Raw genomic sequence first — 15122 nt, forward strand, 5'->3', positions numbered from 1 at the left:
TACCATATCTAACGTCTTGACAGCCGCGGAGCAACTCCTTCACATCCTTGAACGCCCCTCTCCTCCTCACTACTGTAGGCGGCAGGTCCGGAAAGATGAGGATCTTGTCATTATTGTAGAGCACGGGCCCGTTCCTCGCCGCTTTGCGTAGAACCTCCAGTTTTTCTTGATTGTAATGAAACTTAACAATGAGCGGCCTGGGTCTCTGTCCTCTCACCGGGGCTGGTTGTAGACTGCGATGCGCCGCGTCCAGTGTGGGGGCCGCATCCAAGCTCAAAAGTTCCTGAAGTAGCTTAGCCACACAAGCAACAGGTCGTGTCCCGGCCTCAAACTGTTCTCTTACCCCAAGTATTCGTATGTTGCAGCGGCATTGTCTTCCCTCCAGGTCCTCAGTTTTATTCACAAGGGCTGATACAGTCTCTTTCAAACTGTGAACCTCTTCCTCCAAAACCACCACTCTATCGGAGTATGTGTTTGTAGCTTCTTCCAAGCTAGTTAGCCGGGCCTGGTGGTCGGAGAAGCTAGTGGCTAGCGGGTCTATTTTTGCACATAATTCCGTTCGGACACCATACAGTTGCTCTTTGAAATGACTGCGGAGGGAGTCAATGGTCTCGTAGAGCGTTTGCGACTTGGATTCTACTTTTGCCTCCAACATACTAATCTTTTCCACAACAGTTTTTTCCAAGTTAGCTATCGCAGCCATTAGCTTAGCCGTATCCGGTGATGTAGCAGCAGCCTCGGCTGCTTTAGCGAGTTCCGCCTTTTTGGAGCTTTTAGATCCAGACATTGCGAAAATGATATTTCACACGGCACTGGTATTTGCAGTAGGGTTTCAGATGACGGCAGGTAGCGCTTAAATGTCAGATAGTAACATATATTTATAAAAAATTGGTGAAACCCTGCAGGGCAACAATGCTACACGTCCTCACATGTCGCTGCTCACGAGCGCCCCCCTTGGCAGTGATTTCTTAAACTTTTTTGTTGTCAAAATTTTTTTCGAGCCCTCAATGGATTGTTACAAAATATCTAAAAATGGGTACAAAAATGTTCACTAATTGAATAAGGTAACAATAAATGAGTAAAACCAGTCTCCGGGACTCCACATCCCACAAGGCAATGCATGAAACCTTTTCAAAAATATCAATAGGTGTTTACATGGATATCAAAACAAACTTTAAAGCAGCAAATTCAACCTTTTTCCTTTCTTTTTGGAGTGAATCATATTTGAATAAATTATTTATTAGGCCTACACTTCGATTTTTATCTAATGAAAAATTATTGTTTTAGCAGCTTATAGGGCTGGGCGATATTGACCAAAACTCAATATCTTAATTTTTTTCACAAAATGGCAAAATACAATATTAAATCTTCATAATTTAATTTCAAATTAAGTCTAACCAGAAAGAAAATTGCAGTAAGCCACATAGTCACATTTATTAACAAACAGCTGCACAATATGTGCCACTTTTTCTCCTGGGACTGCACGAGTGAGTGACTTTTGTAGGATGGCTTGTTTAGGGGAGGGTCTGGTTTAGGATACACTCAGAAATCCATCTAACTGCTTTTCATGCTCTTCTTTTTTGTTTTAAACTTTCTTTATTGCTTTTACATATTAACAGTATTTCCATTCAGAAACATCCATACAGAAAATATATTCTTTTTAAAAAAACAATTAAAAAAAAAACAAGAGAAACACATATACAAACAATTAAACCCCCACCCATATCCCTCCCCTTGCATGTGTCTCATTAAGAGAAAAAGAAAGAAACAAGGTTGACAATATTACATAAAGAAAAATATCACAGGGTTTTTCAGACTAGTTACTTATTCCAGTTCAAGATTTCAGTTCGTGCTTTTGACATATGACAAAAAGGGGTTTCAAGTTTTTGACCTCTCAGATCCTAATTTTTTCCAATTTGAGGAAATGAAGCACCTCTTTAATCCACACGTGTAGGTGGGGCTGAGATTTCCATTTAATCAGAATCAGCCTCCTGGCCAGAAGGGTTAAGAATGCTGCCAGAGGTCCTTTTTGTTTGAGAGAAAACAAAGTGTATTGGGCAACACTCCAAAAAGAGCATTTGGAACAATAGTTTCCCTCGTGACCCAGGATAACACAACATTATTTTCAGTATTGTATTAGCATGTACTGATTGTTTATGTAGCAGCACTAGGGTGTCTGCAGACAAAATCCCCTCTGATTGGTCTCCTTGTTGGGCGGGCAGTATAAAAGGGGAACGCTGGGTGTCATTTCCTCATTGCACTGTCAGCTTGGGGACCCGCCCACTTCCCGGTTTCCCGTTGTGAATCGCTCTCTAACCACCAGAGCAGCTTTGGGTTTTTTGCTGCATTGGTGCCCGCGCTCGCTCTCCGTGGTGCTGATGTGCACTTGCCTTCCATGTGTGACAGCTTTTGAAAACTCTGGGTTACCGCTGTGTACGCCTCTCCTTGCTTCCTGCTCCATTGGTGCGCGCTCTCCTTCAGTGCTTGTGACATCCCCTGAAAGCTGTGGCTGTGTGCGCCCTCCTCGCTCTCTCTTGCGCTGGAGCGCATCTCTTTGTGTCCCCGTGCTGGGGGACTGGACTTCCCCGTGACTTGTTCCGACATGTACCTAACTCTGACCAGCACCCCACGCCACACCTGTGGCTACCGGTTTGAACTGATATCACAGGTATCTTTATATAATATTTAAGTTTAATAAAATTTGATCTGTTTATTGTCTATTTACTCAGTTTATATTTTGTATTTTATTTCTGCCTACATCAATCCATTTAGTGTACTCTTTTATTGTTGATATCAAGCTGTTATTTCTCTTTTGTAAAATACTTGTTTAACCTCTGGTTTGTTATTTCAGTTGCTGAGAGCCAATAGTGGTGGTCCTGGTGGAGGGTTGTCACCTTTTAGGGGTGTATTTTCTTGGAATCCCCCACTTTGGACCATTGTTTCCACGCTGGTAAGCCTCAGCACTGGTCATTGTTGTTAATTTACTTTTGTTCTTTAAAGACTGTTTTTAAAATGCATATTTGTAATAAACATGTTCAACTGGGAACACGTCTGAAGCTCCTTTAATCAACGGGCCTGAGTGCCTTGGGTTATACATTTATTATTTTGTCTGCAAATAATTAAGTACTCTATGTTCTTTTAAATATTTTCATTTCCTTGGGTGAAACTCCCAAGGTGGCGTTGTCATTACTAATAATCTTTCCATTTTGCCACACTTGGCATTGGTCAACAGGACTGGTTTTTGAGAGCAAAGACGTGTGTCCCAGTGTTACTTTTTGTGTGTATCAGTTTAACTTTTACTGTCATTTTAGGCACAAGCAAAGCAGCAGCAGGCCTCCCGTGGACGCGTAGGTGGTTTTTGGCGTTTGGTAAGCAGACGTTCAGTTTTTCGTTTCCTGCGTTTCTCGTATTACCGTTTTGGCATGGAGGGAGAGATGCAGGAGTTGAGGGACTTAGTTGCCCAGTTACGTGCAGAGAATGAGAAGGGCTGGGAACTACTTTTTCTTTTACGTTTCAACTTATTTTGAAACACTTTGCTTAAACGAAATGAAACGTCACTTAATAAATGAAACTTAAAATCTTTTTAGTGAATAAAGGTGCACGGATCCCAATGATCTGGTCGATCTTTAAAAAGCCTGACTGCCGATCCCGATTTATATATAACTTAAAGCATACACCTTGAATGTTCTTTTTTTATTGTAAAAACAATAGCCGTGAATCTAGCAGAACGTATTCTGATAATTTCTGGTAATTATCACAGTTAAGATGAGTACATAAAACAAATCCCGACTTACTGTAAACAAATGCCTTACAAACATTAAATATATTAACACTAGAATCTGCTTCAGTATGAACATTTAAATCTTTAAAAAAAGACGATTTTAAAATAGCTACACATTCATGGGCTGATTTTATGTCATATTTATTAAGGTGTCCTGATCTGATCATGATATATCTGATTTTTATTGGACATCTAAAATCTCCAATATATATTTGTTTAATTGTGGAGTACTGTAGACATTATGTGTAAGGTTAAAATGCATGTAACAATTGGTAATAATAAATTGGTCAATTTTTGCATACCTACTGTTGCTTACTATTCTATATTTGAGTAACATCACTTGATCAAACCTTTTCTTACATTCCACACTACAACATGAGTCATGAAAGCATGGATGATTCATGCTGATGTATCGGGACATCCCTAGAATATATTTGTGCATCTGGGTCACTCTATTCTAAAAAGAAAAAATAACATAGTGTTCAATCTAAACTGCTGCTGAATCTTCAATGTTTTATATCTGATAATGAGTTGCATGAATTTATGGTTGATTTCCCCTAATTATATCTGATCAGGCTTAATGCTTCAATTATTAATCTACTGAAAGCAGTACTAATGGATATTTTGGTGTTTCATCACATTAGTTGCATTACTGTCAAACCCTAACACAGCTTTGTCTTCTGTAATATAATTAAAAATAAATTAGGTAGTTATCCAAAATGTAGATGAGAAGTGTATTGCAGTCAAAATACTTTTGGTGTGTCCTTAATAAATATATATTTTACAGACATTAAGTATTGGATTATATTTTATAATATTGTGTCTTATTCTAGGTGTAACAATGCAGATCTTTGTGAAGACCCTCATTGGCAAGACCATCACCCTTGAGGTTGAGCCCAGTGACACCATTGAGAACGTGAAGGCCAAGATCCAGGACAAGGAGGGCATTCCCCCAGACCAGCAGAGGTTGATCTTTGCTGGAAAGCAGCTTGAAGACGGCCGCACCCTCTCCGACTACAACATCCAGAAGGAGACTACCCTCCACCTTGTCCTCCGTCTCCGTGGTGGCATGCAGATCTTTGTGAAGACCCTCACTGGCAAGACCATCACCGTTGAGGTTGAGCCCAGTGACACCATTGAGAATGTGAAGGCCAAGATCCAGGACAAGGAGGGCATTCCCCCAGACCATCAGAGGTTGATCTTTGCTGGAAAGCAGCTGGAAGACGGCCGCACCCTCTCCGACTACAACATCCAGAAGGAGTCCACCCTCCACCTTGTCCTCCGTCTCCGTGGTGGCATGCAGATCTTTGTGAAGACCCTCACTGGCAAGACCATCACCGTTGAGGTTGAGCCCAGTGACACCATTGAGAATGTGAAGGCCAAGATCCAGGACAAGGAGGGCATTCCCCCAGACCAGCAGAGGTTGATCTTTGCTGGAAAGCAGCTGGAAGACGGCCGCACCCTCTCCGACTACAACATCCAGAAGGAGTCCACCCTCCACCTTGTCCTCCGTCTCCGTGGTGGCATGCAGATCTTTGTGAAGACCCTCACTGGCAAGACCATCACCCTTGAGGTTGAGCCCAGTGACACCATTGAGAACGTGAAGGCCAAGATCCAGGACAAGGAGGGCATTCCCCCAGACCAGCAGAGGTTGATCTCTGCTGGAAAGCAGCTGGAAGACGGTCGCACCCTCTCCGACTACAACATCCAGAAGGAGTCCACCCTCCACCTTGTCCTCCGTCTCCGTGGTGGACACTAAATATCATTCCTTGTTTGTTCTGATAAGTTAAAATGTGAGTTTTGGTTTTGTGACCAAAGTGATTATTAAAAGGTTAAACTTAAATTCTTGTTGTAGTTTTTGAGTTGGTCTTGTCTTTCTACTTTTTTGATGCTATGCTAAAGAGTCAAGTTAAAAGTAATCAAAAGGTTTGTAGGTTTCTTTATCTTTGAATTTAAAGTGACTAATTTCCGGGTAATGGTCCACAATTGATTGTTAATCCCAAAGACACTCTTGCATTTACAGAAATGCAACAAAAGTAGTTACTGCCAGTTTAAACCTTGAAGACAGTACAGCAGGTTTCATAATAACCTGAGTGGTAAAAAGTTTCTGGCTGTGACAGTAGCAGCATGCTGGTGAAGAAGAGGATGGTCGTTATCTATGATGTAAGCAGGTTGTACAGTTTTCATCTCCACTGAGTTTCTATGGTTTGCTACTGTAACTGGCTTTTAAAATACTGTGGTGGAATAAAAAGTAATTGCTGACAAATATATAATTAAAACTTACCCTTATGTTGACAGTTGTAAATATTTGCAAAAAAGTTTCAGAGAAGTTGAAGAAAAATATATTTGACAAGATGGCTTCACTTAAAGCTGTAAATTAGTATGGTATCTTAATTTAGTTTAATGGCAATCATTAGTTTAACGGCTTTCCTGGTATTGTGTAGGTGACTATATAGACTCATTTAGGCAATCTCACAAATGCATTAATGTTATCAAAATTCAAGGACATTCTATACTAGACATAAACTAGTGTAGCCATCAATGTAAATGCATGGCATTACTCAAACAAATGACAATTTTACAAAATGGCCAATAAGACCACTACTGATACACAGTATTAATTGAAATGTGCTAATATAATAAAATTTACAAAATGAATCCAAAGAGAAAAATAATGCTAAACAAAAGTTTTATTTCCTGTCACTGCTCAGATTAATTTTAATATTTGAAATGGTGACTGGTTTTCTTATCAGTTAAATTTTTGTGGCCCTTGCTGTGATAGAAGTTCCTCATCTGTTTTACACAGTTCCTATAAATTGCATCCGTTTTATCCCTACGTGATATAAAAACTATTATGGTTATTTCAAGCACAACATAAAACATGTTGTTTGTCCAGTCAGTCATACAATAAAACACTTGTAACCAATGGGAAGGATTTTACAAAAAGAAATCTGTCATGCAGATATTAACAAAGCTGAAGCCATGATTCACATTCAGATTCTATATGGAGAGTCTATGACTTAATGTCCACCTCCTAAGCCATCTTGCTAAGTCTGCGTCTCTGGTGCCCACTGTGGGCAAACTCTACCTTTGTATTTGAGAATGCTAATGGAAATCAGCTAAAGCTCGTACAGGGCACAAAAGGAATTCCCTGTCAGGTTAACTTCCTTTTGCACAAGGCCATCCCACACTTTGCATTTAAGCATCTCATTAGTAACAATGTTCTGAGATTTTGTGCAAATCTGACAGACCAACATGTTGCCAAAGCTAGCAACAAAACCACAGCATTGAGCAATGGCATGACACTTGCCTTCCCAGATAAAGAGGAACTGGCCTTTCAAGCTGCAACCATGCATTCTCCTGACATGGTCATAATACACTAGCAGATTGTTGTTGAGGGCCTTTTATACACAAGCCAAGACTACAGACGTCCTCTTAAGAGAAACAGCCGCTTTGTCAAACTAACCTGTGGTAGCTTTGAGGAAATCAAAAGGATATTATCCTTCACACATGAAGACAAAGACACTGTCTTGTTGATGCTGAGAACATTCTATGTAACCCAAGCCTTCAAGTCACCTCATATGCATGAGGTGACTGAGAAACGGTGTAATTGCCGGTCAGTGCAGTTGAAACTAAATGTATCTGCCTCCAAATTGAAAATGAAATGCTTATTTGTACTTTCCCTAATACGCATAAACGAGACTAAAGATCAGACAGTAAATGCAGTAAATACAATGTGAAAGAAATGCTAGAGTTCACAGAAAATAAATGAATGTGGGTCAGTTTTGATTTATTTGAATAATTATTGATACTTTTTTGCTTTTTTATAGCCTACTGTATGCACCATGCTATCATTGTGGTTAATTCATTACTGTATTGTGTACAATACAGCCAAAGATCTGATTGGCTTTAATAGTTGGCAGGATGACTGGAGATATCCTTAAAATACTGAATCAATACTTTAAAATAGACAATTATCTTATTGTATTTTGTGTATGTTTGTCAATAAAAGACCTTTATTTTAAAGAAGTTGGGAGTGCCAGTATCTTTCTCTTACCATAGTTAGTACCTCCATGAGGTTGGGTCCTTTTCCCTCCTCTTGGATGGATGAGTAATGATCAATGATGTAATCACAAAAGGCTAAATGGTGATCTTGAAATGTATTGAATGAAATCACTGAACACCGTAATATACTAACATACTGTATAACCTACACAAGGGTTAGAAATCCCACAGATGTGATCGCCAAGGAAGGCATCTGTGTTCCCAATCACATTAGGAACCAATAGAAACCACTATATGTAGTAGCTATAGTGGCTGTATAGTGACCATTAGACTGGTATAGAAATGCCTGTAGGAACCATTAAGACTGCTGTAGGAACCATTAGACTCCTGTAGGAACCATTAGAGTCCTGTATGAATCCTTAGTAGGGACCAGTTAAAGTCCTGTATATTTGTGTAGGAGATAATAGAATCCCATTAGAAAAACAAACTGAACCATTTGAAACCACCAGGAACCATTAGACTCCTATAGAAACCATTAGACTCATGTAGGAACCATTAAGACTCCTGTAGGAATCCTTAGTAGGGACCAGTTAAAGTCATGTATATTTTAAATCCATTTCAAATTTCATGTTACAGAATGAATTTGTGGATCCTTGGAGGTTTTACAATCCTAACACAAAAGCATATTCATTTTACTCACGGGTACCAGTCTTTTTCAAGGATTGATTACTTCTTTTTGGATGCACCACTTAGTGTTGATATTAAAAGCCAGCCCTCTTTTTCTTCACCCTGGAGGTTTAACCCTTTATTGATATCAGATGGAACATTTAAAGATTTTAAACAAGACCGACACTATTTCATATGCATTGCTTTGGGAGTCTTTGAAAGCCTATTTACGTGGACAAATCCTTTCTTTTTCAGCACATTTAAATAAAGATTGTAGAGCAAAGCTTAAAGAATTGATGACAAAAATTAATGACATCGATAAAGAAATTGTTACTGATTCTTTCCCAAATCTGCTTAAAAAACGACTTGATTTACAAACAGAGTTTGATTTGCTTTCAACAGCTGAAGCTGAGAAACTCTTATTCCGTTCACGTGTAACTTACTATGAGCATGGTGATAAGCCCAGTAGACTTCTGGCCCACCAGCTAAAACGTCAAGCAGCATCGAGACTGATTACTCAAATTAAAGACACAACAGGTGAATTGGTTTCTGATCCGATAGCTATAAATTATGTTTTTAAAAAGTATTACTCATCTTTATATGATTCTGAATCCACAATTGGTCCGTTGGAATTGAGCTCCTTTCTTAAAGATCTTGCCACACCTACTGTTGATCCTGTCATGGCTAAACAATTGAATGCACCCCTTCAATTAGAAATTTTACGTACATTGTATCAAAACGATGCACAATGGTAAGGCACCAGGCCCAGACGGGTTCTCTGTTGGATTTTTTAAAGATATTTGCAAACAAACTAGCTCCGTTGTTGTCCTCAGTATATAATGAATCTTTGGAATGTGGTTCACTGTCTCCCACATTATCTCAAGCAGTAATCACAGTTCTTCTAAAGAATGATAAAGACCCTACATCTTGTGCATCCTACAGACCAATATCTCTTTTAAATGTTGATGTAAAAATCCTGGCTAAAGTATTTGCTTGTTGACTTGAGAACATTTTGCCTTCAATCATTTCTGAGGAACAAACTGGTTTCGTTGAAGGTTGTCAGTTGTTTTATAATGTCCGCACCCTTCTGAATGTGATTCTTTCTCACCACTCCTCCATCAGTCTAGAAGTTGTTATTTTGCTCGATGCTGAGAAAGTGTTCGATCGAGTGGAATGGAATTATCTATTTGTCGTTTTACGTAAATTTGGTTTTGGAAGTCGATTTATGTCATGGATTTGGTTATTGTATGATTCACCTCTGGCTAGTGTCCACACAAACAATGTTACCTCCAGTTATTTTGCTCTTTATCGAGGCACTAGACAGGGGTGTCCATTATCACCCCTCCTTTTTGCTCTGGCTATTGAGCCTTTATCCATATCCGTACAGTCGCTTCATCAGTTTCAAGGAATCTCTCGTTTCGGTATGAATCTTAAATTGTCCCTTTATGCAGATGATTTGCTTTTATACGTTTCTGATCCTACTCTTAGTGTTCCCTTGATTATATCGTTGTTGGAAAAATTCAGTTTACTCTCAGGATACAAAGTTAATCTACTTAAAAGTGAATGCTATCCAGTAAATTCGTTAGCTCTTGGGTTGAACCAGACAGATATTCCATTCAAACTTAGCCCCTCTGGATTTAAATATCTATGAATCAACATCACCCGCACTTTACCTTCCTTATACACAGCTAATTTCACCCCATTGATAAACCAAATTAAAGCAGACTTTCAGAGGTGGGGCTCCCTGCCCTGATCTCTTTTGGGTCGAAGAAACAGTTAAAATGAATGTTTTACCCCGGTTTCTCTTTCTATTTCAATGTATTCCGGTGTTTTGCCCAAAAAGTTTTTTAAGACCCTCAACCATCTTATAATATCTTTTTTGTGGGAAGCCAAGAACCCCAGAGTAAGGAAATCTCTATTACAAAAGATGATGTTTAGTGGTGGGCTTGCTTTGCCTATTTTCCTGTGTTATTATTGTTCAGCTAACATTCATAAATTGATCTATTGGCTCCGGTCACAAGACTTGCTGTGGTGTAAACTTGAACACTTGTCTTGTTCCTCATCATCACTGGAAGCTCTGGATCCCTATAAATATAAAAAAAAAGTCCTGTGGTACAGTCCTCTTTGAAAATATGGTCACAATACAGGAACCATTTTAAGCTTCTTTCATCATCAACAACAATGCCAGTCATGAAAAATCATCTGTTTCCCCCCATGGTCTCAGTGACGCTACATACATGCAGTGGAAAAATGCTGGCATCAAAAACTTTTAAGGACCTCTATAAAAATGGTACCTTTTTAAGTATCTCTGACCTATGCTTAGTAAGAGGACTTCCAGCCACTCATTTGTTCCGCTACTTTCAGATTGTGCATTGTGCATCTTCCTTTTTTCCATCCTATCCTTCTCTCCCAACTGCCCTTCTATGGGAAGAGTTGCTGTCCCTAGAACCCAATCGAAAGTCAATTATATCTGTAATATACAAGCAACTCATGGACTTAGATATACAATCAACAGATACAATTAGAAAACCATGGGAAGATGAGTTAAGTATGCACTTTTCTGACCAACAGTGGAAAAAAACTCCCTCCGCAAGGCTACAGTTAATTCAATTTAAAGTATTACATAGGGTTCATTACTCAAAAACCCATCTATCTGAAATCTACCCACAGATCGTAGATCAATGTGAAAGATGCCATGTCAGCCCTTATAACCTGAGTCACATGTTTTTTCTGTGCCCGAGTCTCAACAACTTTTGGAGCCAATACTCCACGATTCTTTCCAATGTGCTTAAAACTCAAGTTGTCATGAACCTTTTCTTGGCTGTTTTTAGGGTTCCAGTAAACACTTTGCTCACAGAACCTGCTCACTCTAAAATAATAACTTTTACATCACGAATAGCTAGATGTAATATTTTACTTCTTTTGAAATCTTTTAAGGGACCTTCAATATCCTTGTGGCTACGAGATGTTTTGTCATTTATTAAACTAGATAAAATAATTTTATGAGCTAAAGGCAATGAAGAACAATTTGATATAACATGGGGCCCCTTTTTGGACTACTGCAAATCCTTGCGATCTCTTCCTGCCTGAACACACCCCTCCTAATTTTTATTATTTGATTTAATTTTGTTATTTATTTTATTTTCTCTTTTGTTTTATTTAGTATGTATGGTTATATACAGTAGGTATACCATTTGATATGTGTAAAAAATGTGTGTGAGTGTCTCTGTGGTGTGTATAAATAGTTGACTGATTGAGATACAAAAGACATAATTTGTTGTAATGAGTGACATGTGTGTCTTTGTTTGAAAATACTGTACAATGGAAAACTGGCGACTGAAATGTTGTCATATTGTGATATCTCCTAATAAACAAATTAATGAAAAAAAAGTCCTGTATATTTGTGTAGGAGATAATAGAATCCCATTAGAAAAACAAACTGAACCATTTGAAACCACCGGGAACCATTAGAGTCCTGTAGGAACCATTCAGTGGGTGACTGGGCTGTGTTCATGTGGATGGTGGCAGAGGGAAAGAAGCTGTTTTTGTGTCTGGAGGTTCTGGTCCTGATGGACCAAAACCTCCTTCCAGAGGGGAGAGATTGAAACAGCTTGTGACCGGGGTGGGAGGAGTCAGCCACAATCTTTCCTGCACGCCTCAGAATCCTGGAGGCGTGCAGGTCCTGGAGGGAGGACAGATTGCAGCCAATTGTCATGTAGGAACCATTAGACTCCTGTAGGAATCCTTAGTGGGGACCAATTAAAGTCCTGAATATTTGTGTAGAAGATAAAATAATTCCATTAGGAAAACTAACCGAACCATTAGAAACCATCAGAAACCATTAGGAACCATTAGACTACTGTAGGAATCCTAATCCTAATGGTTACCTTTTTTCAGCAGGGATCAGCTCTACTGAACTCCTTCCTGTGTCTTGAACATTAGTTCTCCAAGGCTTAATCCCCAAACTCAAAATAATAAGGGGTTATTTCATTGCACGAATGGTCCACACGTCATTCTCAAAAAATTCTGAAATTTTTACCACTTGTGGGTGAGACTCTTAAAATCTGAAAAATACTTTTGTGACAGATTTTCATTGACCATAACTGCATGTGGGAATTTAAGAAGAAACAAAAATCTAATCTCTATAGTATAAATGTTCCTTTTTCTTGGGATATGAAACAATTTTTCTTTATGCGACTTCTAAATTTTTATTTTGAACCCCAACTTTGGGTTATTTCACCACTCGCAAATATTGAAAATCCTTTACATGAGGCTATTGTATCTTGCCTCAGTGTCGTATAATCATCAGTTTTTCACTAGTAACAAAATAATATATATATAAATATATTAATAATAATAATAATAATTGCATCAAACATAATGTTTATTATTAACAAATTTAACCCTAACACTAATAGAGTGACCCACATGCACTAATAAATTCCATAAAATATCAGCTCATGAGTCAGCAGCTATTGTAGCCTTTTTTAATGTATTCAAATATATTTGTGTTTGTAAGGAACCTGTTTACACTTTAAGTTCGGAATTGTTTTATTTATTTACAGTTTTTTATTCATTGTGATGTTTATCGTTGTCATGATAAATACCAGAAATCATCGGGATATTTTTTTTAATCAATTTATACATATATATATATATATATATATATATATATATATATATATATATATATATATATAAAGCCCTACAGGGCTTAACACCTGTTAAATATGGCATGCTGTTTAGTAAATTATAGAAGTCTGAATATTTATTATTCATATACAAGTTATAATCATAATATAAGCTACCTATATACATATGAACACAATACAAATTCTATTAATTGTGAAATTCATTCAAGATAACAAAAGCTAAATTGCATTGCAAAATCTGTATTAATTATGAAAAAAAATCTGCAGACATTATGTAACTACCTCGTTGGGTGAAATGAGATTAAAAAAAAACGTTCCCACACTGGGAAAATACTCTTCTTTTTTGCCGGCTCCATTACAATCTCTCAAATGAGAGTTTATTTATTTTGAGTCGCGCACCAACTCATGAACCAGTTGGAGGGCGTGGCCAGCCGGCGAGTTTTTTTTACGTCACGGCATACGTCATTGATGAAAGCATAACTTATCACCGCCTGGATTTTTCGACAGACACACTTCGTCACATCACTAGTTATCGGTGAGGAAGGAATATCAGCAGGACTTCACAGCCGCAGACAATTGTAAGTATTACATTTTTTAAAGAAACTAGTGCAGTGCCCGTAGGAATTATGTGTTGCTATAGAAAAGTGGGAGGTTAAGTGGCTTTTTCATAGATGGCCTCTACTCAGTTTGCCAAGGATATGGCTTATTTAGAACAGGTAATAAACCCCATTGGTTTTTATTTATTTATTTATTTATTTATTTATTTATTTATTTATTTATTTATTTATTTATTTATTTATTTATTTATTTATTATTATTATTATTATTATTATTATTATTATTATTATTATTATTCCTTAAAAAAGTTATAAAAGATAATTTAATTTTCAAATATTTTTTTTAGATGTATGTAAGCAATTTATTTTAGCCTCACATAGTCTTTTTACTTTGTTTAAGGATTAGCATTAGCAACACTTGCTACATAACAAGGCAGCAGAGGGGTATTCCATAAAGGCAGGTTAACAAACTCTTGAGTCTATCCATAAACTCTGGGTCAACATACCCCACGATGGGAAACTCTGGGTATCGGATTCCATTACAGCTGGTATGAAGTGGGTTAATCAACCCTGAGTATGTAAACCTTGGGTTACTGACGTGCACGCGCAAAAAAAAGCCATCATCAATGGATCAAAGAATACTCAAACTGCCATGACAACCAAACGGAAGATAGTGATTTATTCACCCTGATGGGTGAAATAAGCCGTTGTTTGATGAATATGAGCCTGTTCTAAAGGTGCGTTCAGTCTTCAGTGACTATAGTGGCTTAAATCACCCATAATTAGTCACACTTTTTGGTCACTTCATCACTTTTTTGCTTTAGTGACGTGACGAGCGGTGAATAATATGAATAAAATGTGTCTGAGGAGACGTGTCAGCAGCATAGGATGGCTGCATAAAGAGCCCTCCCGTTACACTGGATATAAAGACAGTGGCTGCTGCTTCATATTACATCATTTCTATTGATTCTTAATGTAATATTGTCGCCAGAGTCATCTCAACGTCCTAAAAAAACACTAAAGCTGGAAGCGAACCCACGACCCATTGCTTGCAAGAGCAGTGTCACACTTCACTGCGCCATCATACCTTCAAAGATGTGTGATCTACAGACTTAACTGTATAACAATATAAAACAACAATCGAGCCTTAAAAGTTGTTTTATTTAAATTATCATCTCCTCCTTTATATTATCCACAGGTTTTTATCCAGAGAACTTTACTACAGATGTCAGTAGATGTTTTAATGTAGATCAACCTCTCAGTGACTTTCACTTAATGATCTACATCTACAATGTTAGAAAGAAAACTACCGTTATCACAAAAAAAAAAAAAAAAGACGTAAAGCAACACAACATTAGTAATGATGTGATCACGTCTGTGGTGTGTGATGTTACTAATGTGTTTCAGAGAAAAGTGTTAAAGTTTATTAAAGTGTTAAGAAACGGTGTTCAGGTGGGCGGA

The 15122-nt window shown here is 37.9% G+C and overlaps 1 pseudogene; it reads left to right on the plus strand.

Annotated features, from left to right (window-relative positions):
• Positions 1–15122, plus strand: part of LOC114475185 (polyubiquitin-A-like) — an 81427-nt pseudogene that overhangs the window by 21896 nt on the left and 44409 nt on the right.

Source organism: Gouania willdenowi, chromosome 14 (assembly GCF_900634775.1).
Source record: "Gouania willdenowi chromosome 14, fGouWil2.1, whole genome shotgun sequence".
NCBI classification, from domain to species: Eukaryota; Metazoa; Chordata; class Actinopteri; order Blenniiformes; family Gobiesocidae; genus Gouania; species Gouania willdenowi.